Below are 14,319 nucleotides of genomic sequence, written 5' to 3'. Positions count from 1 at the left end.
CCAGCAGAGTGGAATTCTGTTATGATAAAGACTTTGTTCAGAAATTAATACTATATAATGGAATTAAAAGAGCCTGGCCTGGAAGCCAGAAGGACTGGGTTCCAGTCCAATGTTGTGGTTTATTAACCAGATAATCATGAATTAGGGAATTCATCTCTATGACTATGTTTCTTCTTTTGGGTTGTTGTGAGCAAAGTGCTTTGTAAACCATAGCATGCCTTATAAATGCAAATTATTATTATGATTTGGAGGGAAAGACTGCCATTGACAGGGAGGCCATGTAGTAGAGCTGGAGAATCCTGGACTGTATGTCAGGACACCAGGGTTCAAATCCCTGCCTTTGCACAAATATGTATTAATTTTTACAAGTTATAACCACCTTGGGTTGTACTTTCTGTATTTTTATTTTGAGAAGATTCAACAATACCTAAAAAATTCTTTCTTACTCTAAGATTATACATACAAGTTGTTGGTTTTTTAAGTCATTTTAAGTTATTTAGTTCACTTACATTTAATGGTTAGTGTAAACCTCAAAATTTCTTAGACTTATAAATGTTGGAAATTTCACCATTGGGAAATTTCATACTTGAAAAATTTCCTATTGATAGTGGGTCTTGACTATTGGAATGTGAATCCCATTGGCATGGGAGGTTCCTTCTCCTACCTTCTTAAGATTACTTTAGGACAGAAACCTTTTGCTGAACAATGGAAAGGACTTTGACCTATGCTTAAGCATAGAACAGGAATTTCTTTGAGTCATGATTGATTTTAGAATTGATACAATGGAGATACTTGGAATCAATCTCCACCCTATTCAGTCCTAACAGGATTGAGTAAGGGCTGCAGCCTAGATCAAAATTTAATTATTCCAATCTCTACCCTACTCAGGTTAACAGGATTTAGAAAGGGCTGTAGCAAAGGAGCAAAGATTTAATTATTTGAAAATATGACCTTCAACAGACATGTGCAAAGCCTCTGGGCGGTCCTGGGTTAAGCTAGAGCCTCCATTGGCACAGGGAAATTGATGGACAGTGATTGGGAGATGTGAGAACTGAGGGGAGGCAACTTGGATGGTTTCCTTAAGGATAGGGGGGTCTGAAGACTCGGAGGTGGTTGAGGAGTTGGCCGGAGTGGTTGCGGTGTGCTCTGAGAAGCTTGCTCTGAAGGAAGCTGAAGGTGGGGGCCCTCTGAGACTGTTTCTCCATTTTGGTCACGTGAGTAATAGGGACTGATCTCTTTTCTTTGCCCCAGCTATCTAAGGGCTTGGGCATTTTGGCCCAGCCTAAACAGAAGGGGTATTTAAGCCCTATTCCCTTCTCTCCCTTTTTCTCTCTCTCTATCTCTAATTCCTTTCTTACTCCTATTGTAATTAAACTCCATAAAAGATTTACTGCTGACTTGAGTTTTCATTTAGGAATTACATAGCTAAATTCCTTGGCGACCTTAAATTAATATATATCAGTCTTTTAAAGTGATTCCCTTGTAACATTAGGTAAAATCCAAGGGATCCTGTATTGAAAACATATAAAGCTGCATGATATTATCAAGTTTTTTGGAAACATTTAATAGATTCATGATTGCATCAGAATCAGTACTCCATCTCTGGCAACCCAAAGTTATTCCTAATTTATTTCTTTTTTAAAAATTCCTTTTATTTTTGTTTTAGATTTTATTTAATTGATTAACAACATTTTTGCATGGTTACATGATTCATGTTCTTTCCCTCCTTTCCTCCCACCCCCTCCCATAGCCAATGCGCAATTCCCCTGGGTTTTACATGTGCCATTGATCAAGACCTAAAAAATTCCTTTTATTGATATATTTTTTATGTCACCTGTATTTCCCATTGTAACAATTCCCCTCCTTCCTCATAGAGAGCCTATAAGAAAAAATGAAAAAAAGGAGGGAAAAACAGACCAGGAAACCCATTTAATATAACAGAAATGTCTGAAATTAAATGCAATATTCCATACCTCCAGTCTCATACTCCTGTAAATAAGAAATAGAGCTACTTTCTTATACATCTTCTCCAAGGCCTAGCTGGGTCATTATAATTTCCCAGTATTTTTTACCATTATTACTCTTGTTTTGTCCTTTGCGTTTACATTCTTATAGTCGTATATATTGTTTTCCTGGTTCTGCTAACTTCACTTGCATTAGTTCATATAAGTTTTCCCATTCTCATCTGTATTTATTATATAATTTCTTGCAACACAATAATATTCTATTTCATGTTTCTACCTCTAACTTAATTTTTTGAAATAAATTTTTATGGATATACTTTGTTCTTGTATCACCTACTTTTCCACTATAAAATAATTCATGTCTATGAAGGGCCATGCCAGGTAGTGTAATGGATAGAATATCAGGCTTGAAATCAGAAAGACTCATATTCCCAGCCTCAGATACTTATTAGCTGTGTAACCCTGGGCAAGTTGCTTTACCCTGTTTGCCTCAGTTTCCTCATCTGTAAAATGAGCAGGAGAAGGAAATGGCAAACCACTCCTGTATCTTTGCCAAGGAAACCTCAAATGTGGACACAAAGAGTTAGACACGACTGAAATGATTAAATAACAGCAACAACAACAATAATTATTTGGACATGAATAGCTAATTTTTACACTATAACCTGGGCGTGTACTTGGAAGTATGAACACCAGATCCAAATGAGCTAAGAAAGTTAACCATTTGTGTCCATGCATATGTGAAGAGAGACCGGAATGCAAGTATTACTTTGTAAATTCTGTTTTAGAGTTTCCCAGAGCTCTGAAAGGTTAAATGATTACTCAGGATCACACATCTAGAATATATCAGAAACAGTCACTTGAATTGATGTCTTCTTGGCTCCGAGGCTAGTTCTTTATCCACAATAATACTTCACTGCCACTCACAAATATTTACATATTTCTATTCACTATGATCTCTCCATTAAAATCTGAGGGAAACATTTAAATTGTCCAGAAATTTATATTCCTTATCTCAGCAAAGAAGCTTTCATTTATTCATTTTTAATATTCTTGTATGAAAATGCATTCTATGTAAATGATTTACATCTGAGATATAGACAGATATATCAAAGTTAGGTCTTTGGTCTATTACTTTTTCCTATATTTATCTTGAAACATAATATTTGAATACTACGATCCCTATTTAGTCACCAGTAAAATTATTTTTTAATGAAACTTATAAATTAGAGAAAATTAATATATAGTCATATGTACAGCTGATTTATATTTATTACAGTTGTTCTATAAATGCATTGGTATATATCAAACTTTGTAAAATTCATGAGTTCATGATTTCTACATGAACTGAGGTTTTTCTTAAGTTTTAAATTGCATTTGTGAATTGAACTGGAAAGCTCATGGAATATGTTCTTTTTTCAATTCTTTTACACTCAGTACTAATAATTAGTCTTTAAATAGAATTATTTTTTGATTGAGGAACAATTGTCTCTTTCCTCCCAATCTTCTTTGAAGGCAAAAGATAAAATAAAAGTGTGATGTATTTAACCCTTAGTTAAAATGTACAGAGTCTAGAAACAGAGTAAGAAATTATTAATTACAAAGTGAACAGATTCTATCATCCCTCCCACAGTACAGGGCCTTGGATGATATTTTCATCTATTTTGGAAGAGAAAAGAAGGCAGCTTCCAGGTCTCTAATCTGATTGGACTTTCCATTGCCTTTCAAGTTTTAATCTCACAGATTCATGAGTGGTTAGCATTCAGGTAGTTTATTAAATGATCTTTTATAAGTCTTGAAAAGGGGATTACAAGTAAATTCAGTATTTTATGAAAGTCTGCCATTTGCTGCCAACCCATTATGGCAATCTCTCATTGAATCAGAACCTTCAAGTCAGTAGATCTTGAGGCAGGCCATTAGGTGACCCTTGCAATAGGGAGAATTGTGGGGTGGATTCAGGAAGTCCCCAGTTTGAATCTCATCTCAGACACTTATTAGCTGTGTAACCTTGGGCAAATCACTTTACCTCTGTTTGCCACAATTTCCTCATCTGTAAAATGGGGATATTAATAGCATCTATCTCCCAGGGTTGGAAGGATAAAATAAAATAATATTTGTCAGTGTCTGACACATAGTAGGTATTATTTAAAAAATGTTAGCTACTGATGTTGAGGGAAATAGCACCATGCAGGGAAAGAGCTGGAGAAGGAAATGGCAAACCAGTCCTGTACTTTTGCCAAGAAAACCTCAAAGGAGGTCATAAAGAGTAGAACACAACTGAACAACAATAGTAATATCCTTATTCTTTTCTTCTCCAGGTTAAACTTCCCTGCTTTTGTTCACTCACCATTCACTCACTTGTCAATGTTCTCAAATTTGAATCAAGTATTCGAGGAGTATTCTAACCAGAGAAATCTAGAGCAGGACTATTTTCTAAGATAAGCTAAATGACTTAACCAGGATTACCTAGGCAAGAGTTGATCTCAGATCTTCTTTTCTCCAAATTCAGTGGTCCAGCCACCAAATCACCTCTTTTTAAAGGTACAAAATAAAATAGGTAGAATTTACCCCAAATGTAATTTTTTATTTTTTAAAACAAGAAAATTAAATTTATAGATTTGAGGAATGATAGACTTAGATTTCAGTAAGCATAAGACAGTTTCTCATGATATTCTTGGAGACAAAGATATAGAATTATAGTTTAAAGGAGAATACAATTTGGTGAATTTGGAATTGGTTGAATGATAGCACCCTCTAAGTCATCATTAATGGACTAATTTCAGCTTTGAAGAAGTAGAGCACTGAGGGATTTGCTCTTGACCCTGGGCTGTTCAACATTTTGAAAATCAATTACATGGATAAATGTAATATGCTTGTCAAATTTATAGATACCATAAAACTAGGAGAGATAGCTAGTACATTGGAAGAGAATCAAGATACAAGTGATCATATAGATTAGTTATTATTATTATTTCCTTCACAGCCTGTCATATGGAATAGAGAGCTGACCTCAGAGCCAGGAAGATATGAGTTCATAGTCCTCTTTTTGATACATACTGTCTATGTGACTCTGGTCAAATCATTTAGCTTCTCAGTGCTTTAGAACTGTAAGAGTTTAAATTTAGGTTTTTTGCTAAATATGAGAGTTATAAAGTAATACTGTGGTCGGTCATTTTAAAATATAGCTTAAGTCAAAATGAATTTTAGCAGCTTTTATTTACAAAGAGTAGAAAAGAGTGAAAGTATAAATGTAGATAGACAGATTCCTAACAAGCCTACCAGCCTTTCTCAGTGAAGTCTGGCTCAGCCTGGCAGAGGCTTCCCTAAAACTCTGTCTCCACATGGATTTCCCAGTAATCCTCAGCCGGAAGTCCTGGTGGTGTCTTCAGCCAGGGTTCCACCAATGTAGCCTTCTCCAGAGCCAAGGTAGGAATCTCACCACTCACCCAGTAAGCTGATGCAGGATCCAGGGGAAACGTCTCCTTCAAGCCAGGAAAGAAATCTCCTGAACCAATCTCTCCGAACTCCAGGAAGGGAATCTCCAGAACCAATCTCTCCAAATGCCAGGAAGGGAATGAATGCTAGACCATGCTGGTCTCTTCTTTTATGTTTCTTTTTCCATGTTACTTCCTGACACTCCCCTTTCTTCACAGAAACCAATGACAGCCTTTCAGTTTGCCTGGCATTGCCCAAGGGGGATGGGGAGGCGGTGTGACCTTTGGAGATGTGAGCTTATTCTAGAAAGTGACTTGTGAACTCTCATACTTAATGGTAAGTAGGGATACTTTAAGTTTTTGCTTTGATTAGCTAAAAATAGACAAGGGTAGAGTTAATCCTATCTTCATAGAACAGAGATATCAAACCCCTCAGTTTTTCAAGTTGTGATTTTACTCACTTACATCATCTTGTGGATAGAGTACCAGACCTGGAATTAGGAATCTGCTTCAGATACTTACTAGCTAGGTGACCTTGGGGCAAGTCACTTGACCCTGTTTGCCTCTGTTTTCTCATGTGTAACATGGCAAATCATTCCAGGATCTTTACCAAGAAAACTCAAGTGGAGTCATGAAGAGTTGGCACAACCAAGATGACTCAACAACAACAACGCAATTCCTGTAGTCAGATTAACTGCAGAAGTTGGAGGCCACTCAGGATGATTTCAAAGCATCCTACAAGTAGCCAAAATGTTATACAAAGAAGCAATTGGCCTTTACTACAAACCAGTAGCTCTTGAGCATAGAGGGCCAGGATTAGTTATCCTCTCACATCCTCTTCATCAAGAAGTCTTCCTCAAAGCTATCAGGAAGAATGATAGTTACCTTATCAATGAGTCTTGGGGCTCATTGGTTGGGATTATTGTCCTTACTTTATATTCATCATGTATTCTAATGACCTTTTTTAGAACACATATACCACCACCCCCATATATACCCTCCAGATTCGTGCATAGGACTAATGATGATGAATGGATATTCTCTATCCATAGAGGAAACTGGGATGCCTCCAGAATATGGAAAACTAACAGCAAGCTCTTGAGAGAAGAGATTGTTTCATTACTAGTATTTGTATCCCCAAGATCTAGAATACATAAAGCTTGGTATATAGTGGGAACTTAATCAATGCTTATTGATTAATTGGTTGACAGGGGTATTGACTTAATGTAAAGACATAGAATCAAGGGCATAGTGCCTCAGAATTGATAAAGAAGTTTTCTATCAATGCTTTTCCAACAAGTCAAAGTTGTGAAGTTTTGGTGTGGCTGAATTAAGAAGGTCAAGGTGATACATCTGATGGTAATGCTAGCATAGTACACAACAGGGATGGAGAATGCAGGCTACTACAATAAACAATGAGAGCATATAAGTGCTAGCTGTTATTATTAGGTCCACACTTATCATCATGTATTTGTTGAATGATGAATGGATTTTGTTAAGAATATTCAAATACATTTTGTTTTCATGTTTCAAGGGTTCACTTTGTTAGCCAAGAGCCTTAGCCGTAATGAGTTATTTTCTCCTTTTTAAAAAAATATTTGTTAATGTAGATACATTTACCTAACTTTTATTTAATTTAACCCCTGGGGTCTATTACATTTAGTTAAAAACACTGTCTGAAGGGAATAAATTGATTTACTTTGGTCTGCCCTCAAAATCATCCTACACTTAACCTATGTTCATGAAAGTTCAGAAGGTTCCAATTATTTGCTGAATAGCCACAAAACAGACATGGACAGTGTCAGCTTAATGTATTATAATAACTCTCTTGAGTATTCCCTTGTTATGGATGGATTATGCTACCAAGAAGGCATCTATTAATCTGCTTCTGTGTGTGTGTGCATGTATGTTACGTGTTCACAGGAGTAGTTTCATCTAGAAAGTAGCTTCACATTGAAAAACTAGATTGATTTAGGTAAGTGTATATTTTTAATATAAAAATATGTTCAGGAAATAAAACTGAATGCTAAATGAGTACCTATAGTTGAAGGGACTCCAGTCATTTTTTCTGATTTTCTTTTAGAGACTTCTATTTTCATTTCACTAAAGATAGCTGGAGACCTCCTATTCACTTCTCTTCCCCACTATATTTCATTTCTTTTAACCCCCTGCTTTTGATTTCTAAGTAATTTCATGTAAATCTCCCTATTTGCTGTCTTCCTTTCCTAAACCAGGTTTCACTTCTCAATACTACATCTCCCCTCTAGGATCTCTTAGCCAGGCAAAGATAAAGCTTCTCATCTTTCTCTCCTAATCCTCTGCCTTCCACAACTTCCTCTCAGGGTGTAGATGACAGCATTCCAGCTCCCTTGGAAGGAACAGCACTAAAAATAATACTCCATGTGTGATAGAACAGGAACAGAGGTTTTGGTATATAGGAGTAGACATGTAAACAGTTCTGAGGAATAGTACTGATCATCTTCTGGCTACAAGTGTAGGCCTATTTTCCATCTTCTTCCCTTTCCTTCAAGATTCTCTTCCTTTAATGGAACTTCACTGATAGATCAGATTTTGAGGTATCTAAGTATTTTTTTTTTTCTGGGACAGGATCTATCTATCTATCTATCTATCTATCTATCTATCTATTTTTTAATGTTATCCCTTTCTTCCTTTTTTTTTGAAAATTTTAATTAGTTAATTTAGAATATTATTCCATAGTTACAAGAATCATGTTCTTTCCCTCCCTTCCTCCCACCCCCCTCCTGTAGCTGACATGCAATTCCACTGGGTTTTACATGTGTTGTTTTCCATATTATTGATATTTGCTCTAGGGTGATCATTTAGAGTCTACATCCCCAATCATATCTCCATTGACCCAAGTGATCAAGCAGTTGTTTTTCTTGTGTTTCTACTCCCACAGTTTTTCTTCTGAATGTGGATAGTGTTCTTTCTCATAAGTCCCTCCAAATTGTTCTGGATCACTGCATTGCCACTAATAAAGAAGTCTATTCCATTCGGTTGTACCACAGTGTATTAGTCTCTGTGTACAATGTTCTCCTGGTTCTGCTGCTTTCACTCTGCATCAATTCCTGAAGGTTGTTCCAGTTCACATGGAATTCCTCCAGTTCATTATTCCTTTGAGCACAATAGTATTCCATCACCAACATATACCACAATTTGTAGAGTCATTCCCCAATCAAAGGACATGCCTTCATTTTCCAATTTTTTTGCAACCACAAAGAGCACAGCCATGAATATTCTTATACAAGTCTTTTTTTTCCTTATGATCTTTTTGGGGTACAAACCTAGCAGTGCTATGGCTGGATCAAAGGGCAGGCAGTCTTTTAGCGCCCTTTGGGCATAGTTCCAAATTGCCTTCCAGAATGGTTGGATCCATTCACAACTCCACCAGCAATGCATTAATGTCCCAATTTTGCCACATCCCCTCCAACATTAATTACTTTCCTTTACTATCATTTTAGCCAATCTGCTAGGTGGGAGGTGATACCTGTATGGGGAAAAAGGTGTTTATTTATAAAAAGATTGGACTGGATATATTTAAAAATATTTTCTTTTTATTATTTGGGATTCATATTAATTACAAAGAAATTTATTTATAATTTATTTACAATTTATGTACAATTTACAATTTACAAATTTACAATTTATTTAAAAAATATAGAAAGAATGAAGTAAGAAAATCAGACAGAGGTTAGGGTAAGATTAAGCACTAAGCTTAAGCACTAAGTAATTTACTCCCGGACCCTGGCTCAACTGAGGCAGGAAGAGTTATTCCTTAGGCCTCAGCAAAGCTGAGGACCTGGGGAAGTCTCTCTCAAGAAGTGTCTCTCCTGAGGCTAGTTTTTTTTTCTTTTTTCCAGAAAATCCAGCAGTTAAGAGTCAACTTTTCACTCATCATGTGTCAGTCCAAAGAAAGAGATTTTAGAACAGCCTCACCAGGAACAGGGTCTTGGGTCCAGTCAGCAGATTCTCTATCAGCCTCCACTCCAAAGAATGAAGAACTCTTAGTAGAACTGACTCAGGAAGTTGTAACTCCCTTTTAAAGACACTTTCTTTTGCATTACTTCCTGTGCCTTCCCCTAATTTTACAGCTATCAATCACAGTTGAAGCTTTGCTTTAAGACTGCCCAGGGGCAGTTAGTTTAATTCTGATTTGTCACCCTCTATTGCACACATGGGTCACAGACCTCCTCCACTCAAGTGTGAATAGAGTGTTTACACTTTTGTGATTAAATCTTAAAATGGGCAGATTTCCCCACATCTTTAAGTAGGGTGCTTACACTTTTGATAATTAAATTTAAAAATGGGCAGGGGAGTTAATTTAATTTTCACAATCAGGGGAAAGTTAATTAATTTCAATTCCACAATCAGGGGAGAGTTAAATTTAATCTTCACATACCTCAGAGTTGTTTTGATTTGCATTTCTCTGATTATAAGAGATTTAGAACACTTTTTCATGTGCTTATAAATAGTTTTTATTTCTTTATCTGAAAATTGCCTATTTATGTCCCTTGCCCATTTATCAATTGAGGAATGGCTTGATTTAGCTCCTTTTAAATGTGAGTAATCAGACATTTGTCAGAGGTTTTTGTTATATTTTCCCCAATTTGTTATTTCCCTTCTAATTTTGGTTGCATTGGTTTTGTTTGTACAAAAACTTTTTTTAATTTAATGTAATCAAAATTATTTATTTTACATTTTGTAATTTTTTCTAACTCTTTCTTGGTCTTAAAATCTTTCCTTTCCCAAAGATCTGATAAGTATACTATTCTGTGTTCATCTAATTTACTTATAGTTTCCTTCTTTATATTCAAATCATTCACCACTCTGAGTTTATCTTGGTATAGGGTGTTAGATGTTGATCTAAATCTAATCTCTCTCATACTGTTTTCCAATTTTCCCAGCAGTTTTTGTCAAGTAGTGGATTTTTGTAGGAAAGGATATTTCTAAGTTTCCTACGTTGGACATAAAAGCTCCTGTGAAAATATAAATGAGTAAAACCTCCAGTCTAATTCTGACATTTCATTCAATTACACATCTACTATATTCATTGTACTAAGATGAAAAATAAATTAGTCCCTGACTTCAAGGAGCTTATAGTCTACTAAGTGGATGCAATGTATACCCAAAGAAGTATAATGAAAGCTAGAATGTAAGCTCCTTAAGAGCAGAGCTAAATCTATAAAAATCTAGACTGTTCCCTCACTGCCACGCTAATTTGTCAATGATATTAGTAATGATTGTGATGATGATGATGGTGGTGATGACGATATAGAAAGAATGCTTTAAGTATTACAAAGTGCTTTATATATGATTTCATTTAATACCAGAATTCTTGGAGATAGATGTAATTATTATCCCCATTTTACCAAAGAAGCTTTGATTAAACTCTTTCTTCCTGACTCATTCCCAATTTAACCTAGAGAATAAAATGGAATATTGGTAAAAATATTAAAATATATAATATTCTGTCTATAGCTAGTTCTGGGTCCCCATTCTGTAATGAATTTCACTCTTTCAAATCTTCAGTGCATCCATAGATTCAGAGCATACTGTCATCACATAGTTTTTGTACACAGAATAAAGGTAAAAGAAAACTAAACCATATACTCCTACTTGGAAATAGTTGTTACCAATCACAATTTAGCTCTCCGCTTGCCTCTGATCATTTACTTCTCAAGTTTGGATACAATGGATAAAATCCCATATACACATATCAACAGAGTAGAGAAGGAATGGGTAGAAACATTATGCACTACTAGCCTTAGACTCAGACTTAAAAAGGAAAAAGGAGGAAATTGTGAGGGGCTTCTACTTGCTCTCTCAAGATTATGGTTTAATAGAAAAAATAGCTCAACAACTCTATACTTCTATCTTCTAGAATATGGACCTCTCTGAACTGCCCTGACTTTTCTCTGATTTCACCTTGCTTCCAATGGTGCCAGCAGACACATAGGTGACATAGAAATTTTGGATTTGAGTTATTTCTGGTTGGCCATGGGCATGACATCTACATTCTTCCATGTAGTTCTTGACTACTGTCATTTACTTCCTCTCCCAGAAGTCTGAATTACAAAAACAGAGGGAGATAGGAGGTAAAAAGATGATGCTACAATGTATGTAACTTGGATATAATATCTATACCTTCCCCTCTCTCTCTCTAGGGTGATTCAGTTATTCTCAATATTCCCTCATGGTGTAGGATCTGGGAAAGGATTCCCTAACCTGCAAAAGAGGAGGGCTGACCTTACAACATATCTCTCAGGCAGAAATAACTGGTATAGGGAGAATATACTCCTCCTAGTCATCACTATAGATCCTCAGCACCCACTTAATTCTTAAGAATTCTTAAATTCTTCCCATTTAATAACACTTATAATAACAAATAGCTAGCATTTATGTAGAACTTTATAAAATTTCATGCAAAAAAATGAACCACATTGATACCAGTGACTCTTAAATATGAAATATTTACTAAATAATGAGACAAAAGGAAGTGTAATTGTAACTCAATAGAAGACAAACATGGGTGATACTCTTATACTAATGCATACTGTTAAGATTAAAATTTAGTTTCTCTGCTAAAAGTATTTTTTTATCCTACATTTTGCTGGCTAGGTAGAGAGCCGTCTGTCCCTAGAAGCGGAAGCAGAGAGAGAGAGAGAGAGAGAGAGAGAGAGAGACCCGAAGTAGGCAGAGAGTCAGCTTAAATACAATTTCTGTTCTCCACCTAGGTGAGAATTCAGGTGGGATTCTGGGAACTGCCAAGGACTTCTGGGGATTGAAGTCCGGGGTTCAAATCTCCATTTTTACAATATTAATGCAAGGAGGAGGATGGGCACAACTTAACAGAAACTTAGCAATGAGGTACATAAAGGTAAAATCCATGTGCTAAGGCAATTTGGGACTCTATACTGTAGGTCTTGATTTCCTTGATCTATTTAAGGAACATTTTGAGCTACATTTTACCTGCGGGTGAAAAAACACCTATTATTTATACTTTTTGTTCCCCTTCTGGTTCTTAGAGCTCTCCACTATTCTCAAGTCATTGATGCTGAGGAAATGTTATGCTCTTCAAGCTATTGTGAATCATGTTTAACTTTTGAACTCCTTTTCTGCCCTTCACAATTTTCTGCAGCAGAGGAATTAGTCTGAGACAAGAGGTGCACAAAACTTATGTTCTTTCCTTTCCACAAAACTATATCAGCGCCAGAAAAAAATAGTTGTAAAACCTTTCTTTCCCTTTCTTTTTTCACCTTCTCTTTAGCTATTTAGGTCAATAAAGGGCAGGCACCCTGAGAGGTTTCTGTTCTTACAGGTTATAGATGATATTAAAAAGCAATTAAGACAGTGCTTCAAATTGCAAAGGATTCTGTTTTTTTTTCCACTCAGTTTCCAGCAACTACAGCAATCTCTTACAGCAGCCGCATTCAAGTTCAAAGTCTGCCTGTCAGCAGTGATCAAGTCCTATCATTTTCTATATTCTGAAAGGAGCTTCTTTCATACTAACTTCTGCTTCTATTTCATTTGCCTATATTAATATGGTCATCTTAGGCTTCTTATGTCTCAAATCAAGATTTTCTTAAAAGTAGTGACTAATCTTTAATTCAGTTTGAGAAAACCTAAATCCACAGTTCTATCAGATATGGCAGAAATAGACAATACCCAGAATTCCTCATTGTATACAAATAGTTTTGTGATTTATAGTTTCTCAACTATACCATTTAAAATCCTGGAAACAACAATATGTAACTGAACTGTTGGTCTACATTGCCTTATAGCCATCCTCACAAGCACTTTTATCTCTGAAAGACAAGGTTCTCATTCCACTCCTCTCAAAGTAGCCTCTGTTTCTCCTCAAGCATTATTTGATGGACTGTTTCTTCTCAAGCTTATTTTATCAGTGTTCTCCACATAAATGTTCCTTGCTTTCCCTTTCAGAAACCAAAATAGTATAGTGGTAGTCTCTCGGTGACCGAGAATGACTACTGTCTTTGTGCAGTTTCATCTATGGTGTACCTTCATGTGACTTTGGAGTCCAAAGGCTGAGGTGCACAGTTTGTGGCATATGGGGCCTGGGACGCCAGTTGTTACGGGAGGTGCGGTTGTGGCCTGGGTGTCGGCGTTCACGCGCAGCGGCAAGACGTCAACGTCGCTCATCTTCAAAGGTGATGGCGACATGGTTAATGTGGGTTCACCTGCTGCTTCTGACAGAGGCAGCGAGTTCTAGTTGCTTTGGTGTCATGCCAGCCCACTTCAAGTTTGACTTTAGCTGATCCTTGAATCTTTTCTTTGGTCGGCCTTGTTTCCTGAGTCCAGCTGACAGTTCACCATAGAACACCTGTCTTGGTATTCGCTGTGGGTCCATGCGGATGACATGTCCAGACCATCGTAGCTGGGTTTGGAGGACCATGACTTTGATGCTGGTGGAGTTGGCTCTGTCGAGGACTTCCTGATTGGTGATTTGGTCCTGCCATCGGATCCTCATGATTGACCGGAGGTAGCGTTGGTGGAATTGCTCCAGCTGCTTTATGTGCTTCCGGTACAGTGTCCATGTCTCGCAACCTTACAGGAGCGAGCTGAGGACCACTGCGTTATACACTTTGAGCTTCGTCGCAGTGCTTACACCGCTGTGTTGGAGGACTTTGCAGCGCAACCGCCCAAGTGCCTGGCTGGCCTTTTGGATCCTGGCATTAATCTCGTGGTCTAGGGACCCATCGTTGGCGATGGTGCTGCCCAAGTACTTGAAAGTGTTGATGTTGGAAAGCTGCGTGCCATCCATTGTAATGCACGGATGGTTCGTTGGCCTCCCTGGTGCAGGTTGGAAAAGCATCTCTGCTTTGCTGAGGCTGATAGTCAGGCCAAACAGTTTTGTTGCTGTAGAGAACCTGTCCACAATG

This window comes from Monodelphis domestica, chromosome 2 (assembly GCF_027887165.1).
Source record: "Monodelphis domestica isolate mMonDom1 chromosome 2, mMonDom1.pri, whole genome shotgun sequence".
Lineage (NCBI taxonomy): Eukaryota > Metazoa > Chordata > Mammalia > Didelphimorphia > Didelphidae > Monodelphis > Monodelphis domestica.
The sequence above is the reverse complement of the archived record's forward strand: the minus strand, read 5'-3'. Positions refer to the sequence as shown.